Consider the following 19,932-nt stretch of genomic DNA (forward strand, 5'->3'; position numbering starts at 1 on the left):
ATTTAGAATTGGAACTTAAAAATACTTTTATCCAAAACAGATTTGATGATATTCAAAAGAGATGGCCTCTCACGTTTTTATCATGAATGGAAATTAAATTGAAAATTGTTTATAAAGTGACATATCTAGAAAAAAATTTACAAGAGTTTCAAGAGAGTTTCAAGAGTTTATTTTATAAACAACCAGAAGGTCATAAGACCCATGAGGCAACATTTACATGATAATATGGCGTACAATTGCACATGAAGTGTTCAATATAAATACAAAGTTCTAATAATATTTCCAAAATACGAAATAGCAATGGCTAATGAAGACAATAGCAGAAAGTTATATCAAAGCTAGCACTGTCATTAATAAAAATCAGCTCAACAGAAAACGTATAGTTTCCCTTAGACCGTATTATAAATTGCACTTGTTATTACTAATAAAATCATACGTTTACATATATATATATCGTGCATAGTTATTCTTGCATTTTTTATGGAATATGACCATACTAAATATCACAAATCAATAGCGAATCAAGTGATACAATTATCATACAAAGGGAGGGAATGAGCAGACTGAGACTTGAAATTCTGTTCCCCTGTACAACATAATATTCACTTTCATTGCCGGTATGATACACTTACATGGATATATTATAGCATTTTTATACATCTATCTAATTACACAACCGATTTAATTTTGAAACGGTTTTATACAACAACAAAGAAACTTTAGCATTATAAATGTCATTCCCATTAATAAATAGCGATCAAATTGTGCATCCACTGTTGTCTTCCTTGGATAGCTCAAGGTTGACCACTGGAACATCATAATGTTTTGGAACATTTGCTAGTTTAATATACTAAGATATTGATAAGAATAATGTGTCGGTGTCCACTTTAATGTCTATCTTGTCCGAAAAAAAGTTGAAAAGGTTGACAAGTGGATTGCGATCACATGGTTGTTGTATAGAAACTTCCCCTACACATATACGGAAACAAGCATGGGACATTAATACTTAAAACTAAGTTACAAATAGAGCAGCATGTAATCGAGCTTTAGTATCATGTACTATATTGCTGCATAGTTTGCTGTATGACATATATAAATTTATGATATTGCATAACTTGTTATAACGTAATGTACTGGAATAAATAAGGTAATAATGGTAATTTCCATTTACATACAATAAAAACGGTGCGCACCAAACCAAAATGTGTAATAAAAATGTATACGATGTACTGATAATTTAAAGCTCTGTCAAGATATTTGGAATGCACATATCATTCAACTAGCCTTATAAGTCTATATATCAGTGATATATGTCAACATTTTATTATTATTGTCTGGCATTGTATGATGCATTCGATCTTATTTTAAATGCCTTTTCTATGTAACACGCCAGACGCTTAACCGTTCTTGCATTTTCTGAATTTATCAGTTCTATGAACTTGTACATATTGGGAGATCTCCAGAAATAAGGTGGTATTAATTGTCTCCTTAAATCATTGTATAATCTACATTGTATCACAAAATGATATTCATCCTCTAAAGTATCACACTCTGAACATTTACGATCATTAACAGGTATACTTGGCTGATTCCATCTGCCAGTTTCAATAGATAATCTATGTGATGACATACGTAAGCGTGACATACTAACACAAAATTTCTTAATGACAACTGAACATAAGTATGGTTGAAATTGAAAATTAGCAATATGTCTATAGAAGAGTGCTCTAGACGACTCATTCAATCTACCTTGCCAATTTTGGACGAATTGGTCTTTAATTCTTTGTTTAACATTACATAGAAATATATCAACATTTCCCACCATTTGGAACAACCATGCATCAATAAAACCAAGCTCACATAATAGATTTTTTACTAGTAAACACCAGTTTTTTCTATTTGGATTTTGCAATGCATCATTATATAACATGTTATAAACTTTTCTGATATATATGTGATCAGATGTATGTAATATCTTGATCCAGAATTTAATTATATTAAAATATCTTAAGTTTTGTAGAGGCATTCTGCCTAATTCACCATAAACAAAATCATTTTGAGCAGTTTTCTTAACACCTAACAATCGTTTGCAGAATTGTAAGTGTACTCTCTCTAACGTTTTTCCGTGATGAAAACCCCATACTTCCGAACAATAACTAAGAATTGGCAACACAAGCTTATCGAATAATTCTAACTTATGTTTAATAGATATATTCGTGAATTTATATAAATATTTGTTCATTTTAAAGATAGCTTTTAAAGCCTGACCAGCTAGAGTATTTTGTGCGTCTGTAAAACAACCAGCTGTTGTAAAAACAACACCAAGATATACGAATCGGTTAACAATATCTATGTTATGTTCACCATAGTGAAAACTAATATCTGTTGGAAGGCGACCACCTTTTCTAAATATAAGTATCTTTGTTTTGGATGCATTCACTAACAATTTCCATTTGTTACAATAATCATATAGCATGTTAAGACTGTTTTGAAGCTCATTTCTACTATTAGCAAAAATTACAATATCGTCTGCATATAAAATCAAGAACATTTTAAAAGTGTCAACATCAATACCATCTAAATTACTGGTTGCATACATATCTTCAATATCATTTAAAAACATAGCAAAAAGAAAGGGAGACAAACACTCCCCTTGTCTTACACCTAATTGACATTCGAAGCTATCACTTAACTGGTTCATATACTTAACTCTTGATTTAACACTGGAATACATTGCTCTCATTATGTTCAGAATATTTCCTCTTATACCTAACTTGATTAATTTTGACCACAAACAGTCTCTATTAACATAATCAAATGCTTTACTAAAATCAATGAAAGCACAAAATAATTGCTTTCCAGTATTTATAACATGATTTATGAGCCCATGTAAAACAAAAACATTATCTGCTGAACCCATCTTTGACCTAAAACCAGCCTGTGCTTCAATGTAAACTCCATATTGTTCGGCCCATGTACACAAACGATTATTTAAAACTCTAGTGAATAATTTCCCAAGTGAACTAAGCATTGTAATTCCCCTATAGTTGTTCACATCATTTATCGTTCCTTTTTTATGTAAGGGAACAACAAACCCTTCCGACCAACTGTCTGGAAAGTATCAATTTTCAAAAATTTTATTGAATAGCAACACTATATACGGCAAAAGAGTATTTTTACCGTGAATGAAAAACTCATTTAGGTACAAGTCAGGACCTCCACTTTTATTGGAGTTCAGTTGGTTAACAGATTTAAGATCTTCGTCTATATTAAAAGGCATATTCAGTTCATCGAACATAATACGAAATTCATTGTTCTCATAACGTTCTATAAAATGAAAAATATCATCATCAGGTGTGAAAAATTTGTCGTCTGGGTTATTCACCGACTTAAAGTATTGTTCAAATACATTTAAAGGTATATTTGACTTCATAACTCCTGCACTCTCTTTTAACATTTTCCAGTATAATTTAGCATTCTGCAATCGAGATTCAATCAGTTTATCAGATTTCTTTTTGTCATAGTCATATCTAGCCTTACGTAAGCACCATTTATACTCAGAACGTTTGGCTACCAAATTCACTCTATTTGCTTCTGTCTTATCTTGTCTAAACCAGTTTAATGCATTATAAAACATTTTTCTCTTATCATCACATTCGGTGGTATACCATTTGTTATCATTATGTACAGAATAAAAATTATTATTGGCATTGGTAATATTGCGTTTAAACAAAGGCGTGGCTACACCGTCGAGTATGCTACTAAATTGGTCAATACAATTATCAATATCTGAGTTACATTTTGCATTACTGACATTTGCCTTAAAATCATCTAGTTTATTTTTAGTAAAATTTTGTTCTAGCATATCTTTATATACGAGTGTTTTATCTTTGTTCCACGAGTATTTAACGTTTACTTTGTCGTAACTCTTTTCGTTGTTTACAATATCTTGTTTACGTATAGGTTGATTAAAGCAAAAGGTGAAATCAATCATACAATGGTCAGATAAAATATTTGGATCGTCAACATTAAAATATTCAACAAAATCAAATATGTTAGGTGTGCTTATAACATAATCCACAACAGAAGAACCCGTGGATCCAACAAATGTAAATTTTCCAATGTTTTCATCATTTTGTAAGCGTCCATTCATAATTCTGAGCCCAGTTTGTTTGCACAAATCTAACAATAATAAACCATTTCCATTTAAATGACCTTTATCTTGTGATACCCGTTTCAAGTATTTATCTGAAAAATAATCGTCTGGCAATACATCAACATTTGATACAGTATCATCTACAACGAAATCTGCACTCTCTGATACATGTGGCGGCTCTTTTAACACAAGTAGGAAAAGCGCAAAAAATCATTTTAGTTTAACAAGTACTGATGTAAATAAACGGATAGTTTAGTCCTAGACCTAAGCTGGATTTATTTGATTCATTACCACAATATTGATTTATGGAAGTGAAGATATGGGGTTTAGTTCTAGTCAGACTATAGAATATGTACACATGCAATATTATGTTTAAAGAAATACTCTAAATGATTTTACATATGGAGAGCTAGGTAGAATATACATACTCTGTATATAGACACTTAATGAATGTTATTTAAGAAATAATTCGTTCCCAAACGTGGTTTATCTTAGAATAACCCGAGTTTTGAGTTCTTATGCGTAAGAATATATCACGAAGGATGTAGGCCTGAGTGATATATTGTTTCGCATAAGAACGAAACTCGGGTTATTCTACGATAAATCACACTTGGGAACTTATTATTTTGATTCTAACACGACATATTAGTATCAATAGTGTTAGAAAAAAATGGTGACTACGTTTTACGACCATGCTACGCACCTTGATCGGATGACGTCATTGCATGCGAGTGGTTTATTGCAAAATAACCCGAGATAGAGTTTGCTCTACATGTATGTAGGTTATTTGCTAGTCGTGTTAGAATAATTATTGGACGAACATTTTAGCTAGTAAAGAGAACAAGTATATCACAAGTAAAATGCATCAGTTTGAATGATTTTGAAAATGATCCAGGGCAAAGAAAACTCGGGATTTCAATTAAATGGACTTTTATTTTCTCTCGGTTTTTATAAAGTTTGGCTGCAACAAAGCGTATGTAATATTGATATGTTAATGATAATTTGGTACAAAATTAGCATGAAAAAATTACAAGACTCTACTCGAGCACTATTTTCAAGAACTATAGCATTTTAAATTGATTATTTCACAGTAAATGAACTTTGTCAGTCTTGTAAGTTTAAGAGTTGCATCACATAGATTGCAAATAGAAGTCGGTCGGTGGTCAAGACCATTAAGTATCACAGTGAATGATAAAAAGTGTGAAATGTGTAATAAGTTTGAAGATGAATACCATTTTGTATTTGAATGTTCAATGTATACTGATTTAAGAAAGAAATATGTACATAAAATGTGTTGGAAACCTCTAAAAATGTTCAAATTTGTTGATTTGTTAACACTACAGAATATAATACATGTAAGAAAACTTATAATTTGGTATAAAGAAGAAAGGCCATGTTACATGTAACACTTTGATAATGCTTACTAGACATGAATTAGTTCTTACTGTAATAACGTGTTTTATATATTACATTTGCATAAATGAAAGTAACTATCTGTAAGTCTGTCGTTTCGAGTTTACTTCATTATTTGCCAGCAGACTTGATTATCTTATACAAACATGTGTTTAGAAGGAAATTTGTTTCGGTAAATTTTATACGTCTGTGGATATAGTATACTGGTGGTAAGCAGTTTTTCTTAAGTTTTGTTTGGTAAGATTGGTAGCTTAGCACTAGTTAGCTGGCTTGCTTGTTTATTTATGTTGATTTGCTACTGTTTGACTGTATAAATGTAAAGCAGTTGCATAACTTTCAGTCGTATCTTCTTCATCAAGAAGTGCAGATTCTCAGATGGAAGATATAATATACCTAAATTCTGTTGACATTCACTTCATAAAGAATGCTTCTACTGCTAAAAATATAATAAAAAACATTGATATGGAATAAATTTTTAACTCTTTAAACAGTGTTATGCACTGATTTAACTCTATATATTGGTAGATAAGTTATATTTAAGAGTCATTGTACGCAGGCTAGCTGTACTGAAAGATGCCCATGAACACTAACATTTTGTTCCTAGCCTTGCTTGATACATCCCAAGAACCAAATTTAAACATTACACTAAAACAATGCACCCATATGAGTTTGGCAAAGGAGGCACATTCATGATATCATTTAAGTTACAATGGGATTGACGAAAATCAAAGGAGTGTCAAAGGACGCAAATTTATCTCCTTTATCTACTGAAACAGCAACAATTACAACCTGGTCCAGTTTCAAATATTGCAGTTGCTAACAGGTCTGTTTCTTACCTTACCTGTTTTCTCGGTCAGTTATCGTGCAAAAATCGTAAGGAGCTAGTAATCAGCATAATGATATGTTAGACTCGCATCAGCCGCCAAACATCGTATGCTTAAGTTGGTCAGAATTAGTTTTATCCATCAATATTCCCCCGCACGAATGTTATGGGCGAATGAAGAATCTCTCACTTGACTGTAAACAGATTCAGATAGAAAACGTTGAGTAAATACAAGTAACATATAGCGTTCTAACATTCTGATATTAGATTAGTTCAATTTTCTTATATAACATGGTACAAAAGCTGTCTATCGAATACTGGATTACTCTCCAAAAAGAATCGCAAAATGACAAAGTCGCAAAATTATCAAGGTGATATGCATTTTTGTCCCTTTGGGAGACGTACACGTCATAACGTAATAATGAAATCTTTGAGAAAACAATTGGTTGTCTGTAATTATTACACTACTGAATTGAGATTATTTGTAACAGGTAAAGAAAAAAAGAAAGGAAAAGGTTTATTTTGGGTTGCTAATACTCGTAGAATGAAAAATGGAAAGGTAAAGAAATGGGGGAAATATTTCAAATGGAAAAGCTAAAGTCTGATAAAAAGAATATTGCGTGTGTATCTTTTCACATTGACTGTACCAAACTAGTTAAATAAAAGATAAAACCGTCGTCATTATATTATTCAACTCGTTTAATAAAGACACTTTAGTTATATGAAATTATTCGCTAACAATTGTTGTCTCCAGTTCCCAGATTCCCGGGTATTCATGTTACCGCGTTTTCTTTTTTAAAATTCACAATTTCCCCCGTGTTTTCAATGCACTATTTAAAAGATTGTTAACTGATAATGCTTCACTCGAGGTTGAATATTTGACAGCATAACAGGTATTTTGATTATGTGTTAATTCACCCCCCCCCCCCCCCCCCCCCCCCACTCCTCCACACACACACGTCCCTTACGGGCATGTCCAGTTTCTTGATATACACTGCTGGCTTGAAGCAGTATTCGAACATAAATGGCAGACCTTTATTTTACATTTGACAAGCCTGTGCTTAAAACATAGTATTCATTCAGTTCTAGAGATTCCTCAAGCCAGACACTGTATTTCCTTTAAGTTTATATAGAACAATAAGGTTCACAAGAACGTCTTTTAAATGCATATACATATATTTTATGGGTTTTAGGCATTATGCTGCAAAAAATAAAATGAAATGAGACTTTATGACGCGTGCGTTTTGTAAAGTAAAAAGACTTGATGCGGCTTTACAAATAACCTCCAAACATTCTACTTTTAAGACAAGGTTGTTTCAATTTAGTTAGTAATTTACGTATTTACTTATTTAAAAGAATTCACAGGTTGCCTTGCAACAACCCCTGAAACAACAAATGAGGAACTTTACTCAAATTTTAAAGCGTGCTTGACCGTGCTCATAGCTATACCAGTATCCACAGCATCTGCTGAAAGATCTTTCAGCACTATGCGACGTGTCAAGACTAAGTCTTACTTAGCAGCAACCGTGAGTACGGAACGTATCTCCGGCTAAGGGCTACTTAATATTCACCGGGAGAAAGAACTAATAGCCGAGGCAGTGGTGCATGAATTTGCACGAAGGAAGGACAGACTCCTGAACTTATTTTCAACATATAACTTGCCATATATATGTTGGTATACCAACATCAATATTATTACCATAGATGTATTAATAGTCTAATATATGGATTGATTATTCACGAAAGATGTTTAAAACAAATTTCTCTTAGATATCGTGTTATTTTGTCATTTATTTGTTTTGCGTCGATTGTAGGACAAGTTTAAAGGATGTAAGTTTTTTTAGATTATTGAATTGTTTTGTCTGAAACACAAGCTGTGATGTTATAATCGACACAAAGCACAGTCGTTTGAAGAACATTAAAATGAGTTCTATGAACATCAAGAGCTTCAACCCATACCAGGGCTTTTTTCTGGACCCACAGGGAGCCTATGCGGCCCCTAAATCATAACATAACATAACATAACATATACTTTATTTGGCATAAAATGACAAATGCACATTTATAGCCAATACAATTACAACAATCATGTAATGTAAGAACATATGAGTCACAGCTTACTGAGTGATAATGTTTTACAGAGAAAGTATTTACGTAAAATGATGTAAATGATGAGCTTAAAAGATGCTATTGATCATTGTTGTTTCGTTCTTTAAATGCAAAATACAAAAATTTTGACAAATTGTTTAATAGCTGAGTATTTGATGCAGACATTAAATTTTCAAACTTATGTACTGTTGGCCAATGACAGTAATATAGTCTCAAATATTTGCGACGTAGAATGTAATACTTCGGGCAAACCAACAAAAAGTGGAATTCGTTTTCTACTACATTTAAATTACATTTTGTACAAAGTCTGCTTTCGCGTGTAACATTCTCATATCGACCGGTTGCTATTGCTTAATTATGTGACGAAAATCTAAATTTTGTAAGTGAAATTTGAAATTTGTTAATGTTAACCTTTTTAAGACATTCTTCTGTTTCAAAAGAATGTTTATTTATGCTGTATGATGATAGTCTACTAGAATTATTAACGCTGCCGTACCACTATTGCTTATAAATGTTGAGTATTCTACTTTTTATTTGCTGGACATTTACTGTTAAATGTTCTTGATTAATCCACAGATTTGTCACTAATTTCATTTAAATTATGTTTTATTTGAAATGCCCAGTTATTTCCACCATAAGAAAGACATCAAGTTTTAAAACGTTATACATGCGTTTCAGCAAGCAGTCATTACTTAGAGTATTTTCAACCAGTATTTTATCATAATTAATTTTCGTTGTATTCGCACAGGATGTCTCCTCGTTTCACCATAAAGTCCATCAAGATTTGTTGTCTTTTTTACACATAGGATTTTTCTAAGAAATTTACGATGTATCATTTCTGAATTTTTCCCTTCATGATAACCAATTTCAACACCGTAGTTTAAAACTGAACCAAAAATGCTTTCAAAAAGTTTAAATTTGTCAGTTATAGATAATTCTAACTGGTTAAATACGGTAAATAAATTGTGTAATAGGGAGTGTTGAGCTAATTTGTTTTGTGTTCGGTACCACCAGAACAAAAAAAAAATGCATTCCCGTTCCTAAAAAATGCCCTTTAAAATCCAATAATTTGAGAGAGCTAAAGTCCATGTCTTACTATTACATGACCACGTGACACTTTTTTTAGTCCCTCGGGCCAGCAGTGTGCATACAGACAAGGTTGGTCTAGCTACGCCTATTTCCATTATGCTTTAGCCATATCAGTTGGGGAACTTTCCCGTTCGGGAAATATTGACTGAAAAATTTCCCGATCGGGAAAGAAAATGCCCAGTTTTTATATACCTTGGTGTATGAGCTCCGGGCATCACAGAATACGTTGGAGGTACATATTAATTGCTTGAATCCATTCTTAAAATAATTATCTAAAGTTTAGATGTGCAGGAAATTAATCACGAGGGCGTTAGCCCGAGTGATTAAATACTTTAGCATCTGAACGATGAACCGTGGTAAATAAGACAACAAACCACAAGAAGTTCTTGAACATTTTCATTCTAACATTCTTGTTAAAATATTGTGGTTAATACAATGCTGGACTTCTTTTACTTGAGGAGTAATGAACCAGACTTCATATGGCAATATGACGTCATAATGAACATCAAAATGCTCTCTTACCGGTCAGCGGGTCAACCGTTGTTTATCACAGAGCTTGACCTTCTATGTTAAACTGGCATTAAAACCGAGCAATGATAGAGTTTTATTTGATCATACTACTAGTACTCCATGAAATTACTACCTTAAAAAAGTTGAAAAAAATAGTTCCGGTAATTAAAACACTGTATTATTGCATTTTAAGAAAACTAGCAAGGTCATTACTATTCAGAAGAGACTACTGTATGGGTTTTATTACTGTACAATGCAGTAAATGCATAATATTCTTAGTAAGAATTTGCCTGTTTGCACGGAGAATTAGCCTGTTTACATGCATGATTATGGAAAATTGCAGTTTAAATTACATTTCATAGATATGTGAACACTATAGATAAAGGTAAAGGGACAAATTTGAAGGTGCAAGATCAACAGGACTTCTGCTACTCAACAATCAGTCAAGGGATTAACATTACTTGGCTCAAACTTTTCTCATAATAAGACATGTTTTATTTCACAAATTTCAGACCCCTAACTTAAAGGTCAAAGGTCACTTGTTTGTTTTTTTCTGTCCGGTCAAAAACTCAATCATCCTTCATAAGGATTTTACTTTATTGCTCAAAGGTCAAGGTCACGCGTGGAGGACAAAAGTCAACATTGATTTTTTGCCGTCCAGTCTGTAAAATATTGTAGTTCTTTTTATTGTTCTGTCTGCAGACTTTTTTCATCTATGCATGAATATTTATACACCTTTGTACAAATATTCAACGTAACAAATTCATGTGTCATTTGGACTCAATTAAAAAAGTGTTGGTATTATTTCTTCAGAATTATTACACTGTAATAATATTATGTACATTTTTTCTGTTGTTTTTTTCTGCACCAGATTAATGACTTATAATTAAAAATACTAATATGTATAAATTTATAAATATTATAAGCAATCAAAAAGGTTAGATTTTTATGCAGTATGTTAAATTTTTTATCCAAACATTATGTGTTATAACATATTGTATAATTATGTAGCACAATATTATATATACATCATTGACAAATATCAGAAGATTACTTTATACAGCAGTTGAGATAATTATAGTTATCTTACCATAGTGGACTTTGTATACTTCATTTACTTGTTCAAGTGGACCTGCTCTAAATTTATTATATCAGAATAAATTGTAAATATCTTAATTGAACCAAATTTCTATACCAGCAATACATAGCCTAAAAACATTTACTGTAACCAAAATGCTTAATACATGGGGATAGGAACATGTTACGGCAATTATTAAGACCGCAGCCAATAAGGCTTATGTCTGGAAAAAAAATATTAGCCCTTACCCTGCTAAATTTCTATTTATATCAGTATATATAAATATTCAATTTGGACAGTACCATAAAAGGGGTGCTTACTAAAAGATACTGACTGAATGGCAAATAGTGCAGATCATGATTAGACTTCAAGGGTATGCAGGCTAATCATGATCTATCTTGTCACAAAGGCAAAATCAGTCGTGCCCAGCTTAATAAGTTAATAAGGGTTAAATATAGATTTAAAATTGTAAAGGGTTTAATCAGTGTCACATCCTGCCTGAGATTATCTCATATTTCATATAAAGACATTTTACTATCCAATCATCATTGTTTACATCGTTTTTATTGTTTATATAACAAAATATACATGCTATAACATGTACATATTCAGACTGAAATTAAAGCACTTAGCTTACATGTTGTTAAAAATAGATATAAAGGCGGTCAATCAGATTTTGATCATTAAATGGATTTGTGCAAACTTTATTATCTGATCATTTACACTTATTGATGCTTACCTGGCGCATAATGCATGATATGTTCACTGGAGATGTTTTTCGTATTTTGATTTTCCTATCCTGGATGCCCAACCAAGAGGGATTTTTTTAAGCATAAGTAAAAATTTAATAAACGTACTTTGCCTTAGGTACGATATAAATATAAGACCTATTCACTGTTGTAATTCACTTGTTCAGTTTTTGCATTAACAACTATATATTCAGTTGAAATTCATTGAAAAATCATGATTACCCCCATTTCCCTATCTTGGTTGCGCAACTGTGATAGATTGGAAAATAAAAGAATTCAGAAGTAGGAAACATTTTAGAATTTGCATTTTGGTTCAAATTATTTAAATATCCCGTTATCTATCAACTGCAAATATAAAACTAGAAATTACATGGAAATAAAAGAAAATACTTGGCTTTTAAAATAATTTCTTACTAATAGGAGGTAATTAAACATTCTATAACAGTCAATTAAATATGCGTTTGTAATAGGGATCTAACACTATGTATTGGGTCATTCTGTTCCTTAAATAAATGTTTTACTTAAACATCATAGAATGTTATTCAAATGACCACCTTCAGTCATATTTGCTTATTATATATACATATGTATTTATGAATTGCTACGGCAAAATTGTTATATTTCTCATGTAGACAGATAATTTTATTTATTAATGACAGTAGTGTTAAAGAACATATCCTGTCTGCGATAAATAATCTACTAGAATTGGATGCATGTTTGTATCTTCAGTTGTAACAATCCTTTGAAAAACAAAATTGAAGGTATAGATTTAAATAAACATTTTTTTCCATAACTTTTTTTAAAAACATTATGTTGTAATTTCTTCTGGTCCTTTGGGATCATGACGTCCGTTCAGTTTTAGGGATAATAAAGTTCCGCTATAGCCGGTGCTAGGGGTCTTGAAGGATGTTGCATATTTCATTACTCTTTCATGACCCAATCAAACCGAGTCTGCTATAGTTTCCTATGTTGCGTTCTATGCTTCCGAAAGATCTTCTTATAGAATAAATTAATTCATACACATTTTTAAAACTCAATAAGCCTGCAATAGCACCGTTTTCAAATGGTATTAATGTACTTTTGCGTTAAAGGTCCATAATGCTTTAAAAAAATATTTTAAAAACATGATAAACAGTCTTCCAAATAGATGTTATGCGTAATTAAATGGTTAGAAAAGCACATTATTTTTAACATTACCCTAGAAGTGTTATAGTTAGAGCTTGTTTGAACTGTTTCGTATGCTATGTATAGTTTATCTAATATTTCTTCTTGTATTGCAAAGCTGAATAATTATTCTTGGTAAAGAGGGGACAACCGTTAGCTAACATTATACAATTATTGACTCTTGAGCCATTGGATATGCTGTGATATTCACCGGAAGAGAGCAATATTCAATGGCTCAAGATTCAATAACTGTTTTATTATATGAGTGCAGGTTTATGAACACTTGCAACATATTCTTAATTTCTTAAAAACATTATAAAACTTCTCTTCTATTTTTTAGAAAGCTATGTTTAATGGGAAAAACCCACTTACCAAACATGAAATATATTTTGAAAGATGATGAAGGGTTTCGGCCAATGAAATATAGGTTATTTCTAGAACATATAATAAACCTTTTGTCTAATTTCTTTATTATTATTTCAAACAAAATTCAGTAAAACTTCATGAATTTCTGAAATGATATATGATTAAACCTATATTTATAGAATATATTACATAGCTTGAATTATTATATTCGCATCTTTGTCGAGTATTTGTATTGGTTTGTGTTTGAATGACATGCTTGTAGAATAAATGCTCTCATCGAATCGATATTAAGCTAAGTTTGTTTTCTATTTGTTAAAACGTCCTTAGACCGTACAACTTCGTTTGTAAGTGTATAGATGTTCACATTTCTGCTACTTTGCTACTAGAATACTTCTCACATTAAAATTGATATTAAATATTTAAGTGATGTAAAGGCGGTCTTAAATGATTAACAAACTATTCTTACAGTTCATACAAGTATAACCATGGTCTTCGCAAGTAGCTGACAACATTCCAGAATAAACTAGTGGTAGAGAACGAAAGTTAAATCCAGAAACAATGAATTGTCCAAAGATAATGGTACTAATCTCCCCTACCATACGAATGTCTGTCAGAATGGATGTCAAATAGGCTGTGCAAACGTCTTAGCTGAACTAGGTATTATTGATTCCACGGCTGTCACCGCGTTGGCTACGGCTTCGAAATAATATCATCCAGGAAAGTATTGCAGATAAATATTTATGGGTATATAATCATCATTATGGCTCTAAAAATTCTCCCCTAGCCTCGACCTTTGACCTTTGAACATCTGGTTTGTGTTTTACCTAAATACTTTTCCAAAATAGGTTAGATACGACCAAGAGGCCCTCGAGCAGAACCTTTCAAACTCTTGAATATGGTCCCGAATGGATCTTTCTGACCAAGTTCAGTGAACGCTAATCAATTGGTTCATGAGAAAAAGTTCAGTTTTAGCCCTGGTAAATCAAACTGACCCCCTTGAACTTAATGTAGTAAAACGAAATATCATTTAGCAAAATTACGAAAGGCCATCCACGTTTTGGAGATTAATCCAGGGTTATCGGGAGAGGTCTTTTAATACCACAGTCACACATATGGCGGGGATAGCTACGTTTAGCTACGGATAGACGTAGTAATCCGTATCGATCCGTACCTGAGCCGTACGGATTGGTACGGATTGATACGGGCTACAACTTTAAGGTACGGTTCAGGTACGGATCGATACGGATTACTACGTTTCTATCCGTGGCTAGACGTAGCTATCCGTGCCGTATATGTGACTGGGGTATAAAGTGTGGTAATCATATCAAGCGATTCATAACGAGAAGTCGTTTTAAAGCTTGTCTATTTTTAGTTCTAACAGCCCTTAACTAAACGCCGTTAAGTGGTACATTTTTGACAAATTTTAAAATGGTTCAACGGAGAATGCTCATATTTTTAGCCCACCATCATGAGATCGTGGGCTATTCAAATCACTTTGCGTCCGTGGTCCGTCCGTCCGTCCGTCCGTTAACAATTTCTCGTTATCGCATCTCCTCAGAAACTACTGGGGGGATTTTGACCAAACTTTGTCAGAATGATCTATTGGTACCCTAGGTGTGTCCCCCTGAAAATCAGACTGGTTCAACAATTTTTGAGTAAGTTATTGCCCTTTATTTATTTCTATAATTTACATAATTATATTTATATAGGGAAAACCTTTGAAAATCTTCTTGTCCAAAACCACAGGGCCTAGGGCTTTGATATTTGGTATGTAGCATCATCTAGTGGTCCTCTACCAAGATTGTTCAAATTATATCCCTTGGGTCAAATATGGCCCCACCCCGGGTGTCACATGGTTTATATAAACTTATATAGGAAAAAACTTTGAAAAACCTCTTGTCCAAAACCATAGGGCCTAAGGCTTTGATATTTTGTATATGACATGTTCTAGTGGTCCTCTACTAAGATTGTTCAAATTATTTCCCTAGGGTCAAATATGGCCCCGCCCTGGGGGTCACATGGTTTACATAGACTTATATAGGGAAAAACTTTGAAAATCGTCTTGTCCAAACCACAAAGACTAGGGCTTTTATATTTGTAATGTAGCATCATCTAGAGGTTCTCTACCAAGTTTGTTCAAATTATCCCCGTAGGGTCAAATATGGCCCCGGGGGTCACATGGTTCATATAGACTTTTATAGGGAAAAACTCTTAGAATCTTCATGTCCATAACCTACACCATTCAAATTTGGACCACATGTATAGTTCTGAGTGGCAAGATGAACCTTGACATGAGTTGACCTTGATCTTGACCTAGTGACCTACTTTCATATTTCTGTAGCTACAAGCTTCGAATTTGGACCACGTGCATAGGTTTGTGTACTGAAACAAACTTTGACCTTGACATTGACCTAGTGACCTACTTTCACATGTTTGAAGGTACAGGCTTCAGATTTGTACCACATGCATAGTTTTTTGTTCCAAAATGAAATTTGACCTTGATTTTGACCTAGTGACCTACTTTCACATTTCTCAAGCTACAACCTTCAAACTTGGACCACATGCATAGTTTTGTGTACCGAAATGAACTTTGATCTTGAGGTGTACCTAGTGACCTACTTCCACATTTCTGAAGCTACAGACTTCAAATTTGGACCACATGCATATTTTTGTGTTCTGAATTGAAATTTGACATTAATTTTTACCTAGTACCTCTTTTCACATTTCTCAAGCTACAGCCTCCAGATTTTAGTTCTGTCTACCGAAATGAACTTTGACCTTGAAATTGATCTAGTGACCTACTTTCACATTTCTCAAGCCACAGCTTTCAAATTTGGACCACATGCACTGTGTTGTGTAACGAAATAAAATTTGACCTTGATTCTGACCTTGAGCTAGTCTTGAAATTTGGAACATTCAAAAATGGCTCAATGGTGGGCGCCAAGATCACTCTGTGATCTCTTATAATTGAATGGTGTACATAATTAACCCTTACCCTGCTAAATTTCTATAATGAACTTGTCCATTTCTAATTTTGGGCAGTAACATTAACTGTTAAAAGGGGTGCATACCAAAAAGAAACTGACTGAATGGCGAACAGTGCAGGTCGTGATCAGACTACACGGATGTGCAGGCTGACCATGATCTGCACTGATCGCAAAGGCACAATCAGTCGTGTCCAGCAAGATAATGGTTAAGATGAAAGCCACGCCACAACTTTTGGCAAAAAGGGAACATCTGTTGTATATGCATTTTGGTCTTTGTCAAACAATTCTCCTAAATCAACCGCTTTTACTCGAAAAAGAGGAGCCAAAAGCATTTTGAAGTTGATGGTAATGTGTCTTTCACTCTGTTTCTCTTTTGATTTAGAGTAACAATAGCAATCTTTTGATATTCGTGGAACGCAGCTACGTGTAGAAATCGTAGTTGTCTATAGTTCGGACTAGCTTGCTAACAGAAACCCGGCCCTGGGGGTATCGCGAAGGCTCTGGTGACTTTCGTCATAGCGAGCTAAAAAGAGGGTTTAAACGTGTGTATGGCTAGCAAGCCTCACAACTACCCTATATTTAACTTATCGGACGAGACATTATCCTTGAATAAGTAAAGAAATAAATCGTTCTAATCAATGAAGACTGAATCATATCACGCAAGCTTAAACGAGGGTCGATGTTCTTGTAGAAATAACAATCAAAATAATCAATATATCAATAGCGCTTTTTTATTCCAACAGACACATCATCACATGCATTATAAATATCCACGTCTGATACTTCAATAAGACAGAAGAAACATTTTTATTCATCAAGCCATGCGAAACGAAGCCTTTTGAATAAAGCTACAATGAAATGAAATTGCCATAGAGATTTTACATAGTAGTGAGAGCTAATATGATATACTGTAAATGTAAATGAAAGGAAACTACGGAATCCTGTTTCTGCCATCGACTTTTCGACCGGGTAGATCTATACGCGACAACTTAAAATTAAGCATTTAATTTCAACATGTCGCGCTATAATTTTCCGCGAAAAGTCGTAATCTTGAAGGTTTTAACACGACAATTGTCTCACAGATTTTAACTTCTCGGCCAAAAAATTACCAAAAAAAAGTAGAAATTAGGGGAGCTAATTTCAACTTCTCGCGCTAAGATATTTCCTCGAAAAGTGTAAAAAGTGGAAGTTTGTAATGCGACAATTGCGCAAACGTCAACTTGTTGACTGAATTTGCAGGGCGAAAAGTAGAAATTTAAGTCTTAACTTCTACTTTTCGTGTAAGTTCATGTTGTCGCGGTAGGATAAAATTTATAATGTATAATTCTGCATGAAATAAGGTCGAATATCGCCTTGTAAAGACATTTCGAAAATAAAAACGATAATAATATACAACTTTACCAGTCACCGATTACCGGTGTAGAGACTTCGAACCCCGAAAAAAATCGTCCTGGAACGAAAAAGCGAAATTTAAGCGATAATATCGACCAAAGTCTTGATCGGAAAGTTGAAGATAGTCCGCTTAATTTCAACTTCTCGCGTTAGATCATGGGTCGACAAGTTGACGTTTGCATGACAATTGTCCCGTTGCAAACTTCGACTTTTCAACTGTTCGAGGAAATATCTTAGCGCGAGAATTTGAAATTAGCTCTCCTAATTTCTTCTCTTCGTGGTAAAGTTTTGGCTGAGAAGATGTAATTTGTAAGAAAATTGTCGTGTTAAAAACTTCAAGATTTCGACTCTTCGCGGAAAATTTATAGCAAAACAAGTTGAAATTAAATGCTTTATATCAAGTTAATTGTCGCGTATTTGTCTGGTCGAAAAGTCGATGGCGGAAACAGGATTCCGTAGGAAACACTTAGACCTCTTTTGCTTTCATCCCACGAATTATAATTATAATTGAACTTTTGATTATACATTAAATTCTTACACTATATCTGATTATTAAGGTCTTATTCGTAAAACACATCAAAGGTAAGCCTTGGGTTTTATGCCATGCCTTGTATGTTCTCATACAGGCCATACCTTAAAATCAAAACTTTATTACTTTTCGTGTATAAGTAATGATTAATTTACAATAATCAATTCTATAACATGAAAGAATTGTCCGCGTCAAAGCAAAGAGCACGACCGAGGAGGCCCAAGCATAATTAAGATGTCAAGTAGTTCATCAAACGGACCAAAGTTGTGTTTGTTTTAACTTAAGTACAAGTTTAGCAGATCAGTGTAGAACATCTATTGAGGCTAGATCGTTTTACAAAATATCTTGGTAAGTATAAAAATGTAATTTAGTTTAACCTCCCCAGTGATGCTTATAAAATTGTTAAATGTTCATAAAAGTACAATCTGCTCCAGGGCTTTCCGATACAAAAAAAACTAATTGTTTTAGCAATTTTATATTTATATAGTTTATAAGATCATATACTGTCCAGCTTAATAGTGTAGAAAAATCTTATGCACCAAACTAAATCTTACTTTAAGTAAATGTTATAGATCATTTATTGATATTTCTAATGCAATTAAGTTTGCCGATGCGCAGCGAAGTGAAGGCAAAACTTAATGCATAAGTATGTCAAAAAATGATCTATAACCGACCTGTAGATAAAACGCCCTGTATGATTTTATTGAAAGGTAAAAACAAGAAATCTCGGTCTAAAGTAAACCAAACATTTCACTGGCTTGCCTTATCTTCACTGATGATCGAGGGAGTACATGTTAATTAAAAGGTCATTTTATTTTTATTAGCAGTCCCTGTATTTGGCAGTTGTTCCGCCCCGTTGAACGTTGTTGACCCAAAGTAGGTCCGATTAATTTTGAACCACTTCGTCAAGTGACTCATTTTTTCCGATATGAAATAATACGAGAATAAGTTGGTCACATTTTTGAAAATTCTTTGCTTGTCATTGGTGTTTAAACATAAAATCAAAGAATACGCCAATAGTTCTGCGGTTTGATAATCAAGCAGTCACGGCGTAAGAAAGCGCACAAAAGAAATCTGGATATGGCATACAGAAACTTAAATCTTGACAAGAATAAAAGAATTTTATTGATAAAGGCAAAGTCACTGTTTTTTTTAAGAATTCAATACAATCCTGAAACTTGTTATCACTTGAAATGGTGTCATATAATGTCATCAAATCAGTTTGTAATCTAGGAATGATTAAAATCATGCACAAGCATCCCAAGATTAAGTATAAGGACCTAAACATATCATTCAACATTATTATATAGTTATATAAAACTAATTTTCTAATTTTAAATTTGTGGCAAATGTCATTAGATTTTTTTTTTTGAATTTTATTTTTACGTGAAAATATCATAAAAATGCGATTTATCTATACACCCCTAATATGAAAACTTGTAAGAGCTTTAAAATGTACAGAAATCAAGCAGGGTTTTAATAAAATTCTACGTTATAGAAAACACTGATCCAAACATGAAGAACTACCTTAATGGGATAGGTTTTGCCCTAGAAAGAACTTTTTATT

The sequence above is a fragment of the Mercenaria mercenaria genome, chromosome 7, assembly GCF_021730395.1.
Source record: "Mercenaria mercenaria strain notata chromosome 7, MADL_Memer_1, whole genome shotgun sequence".
In the NCBI taxonomy this organism is placed as follows: domain Eukaryota; kingdom Metazoa; phylum Mollusca; class Bivalvia; order Venerida; family Veneridae; genus Mercenaria; species Mercenaria mercenaria.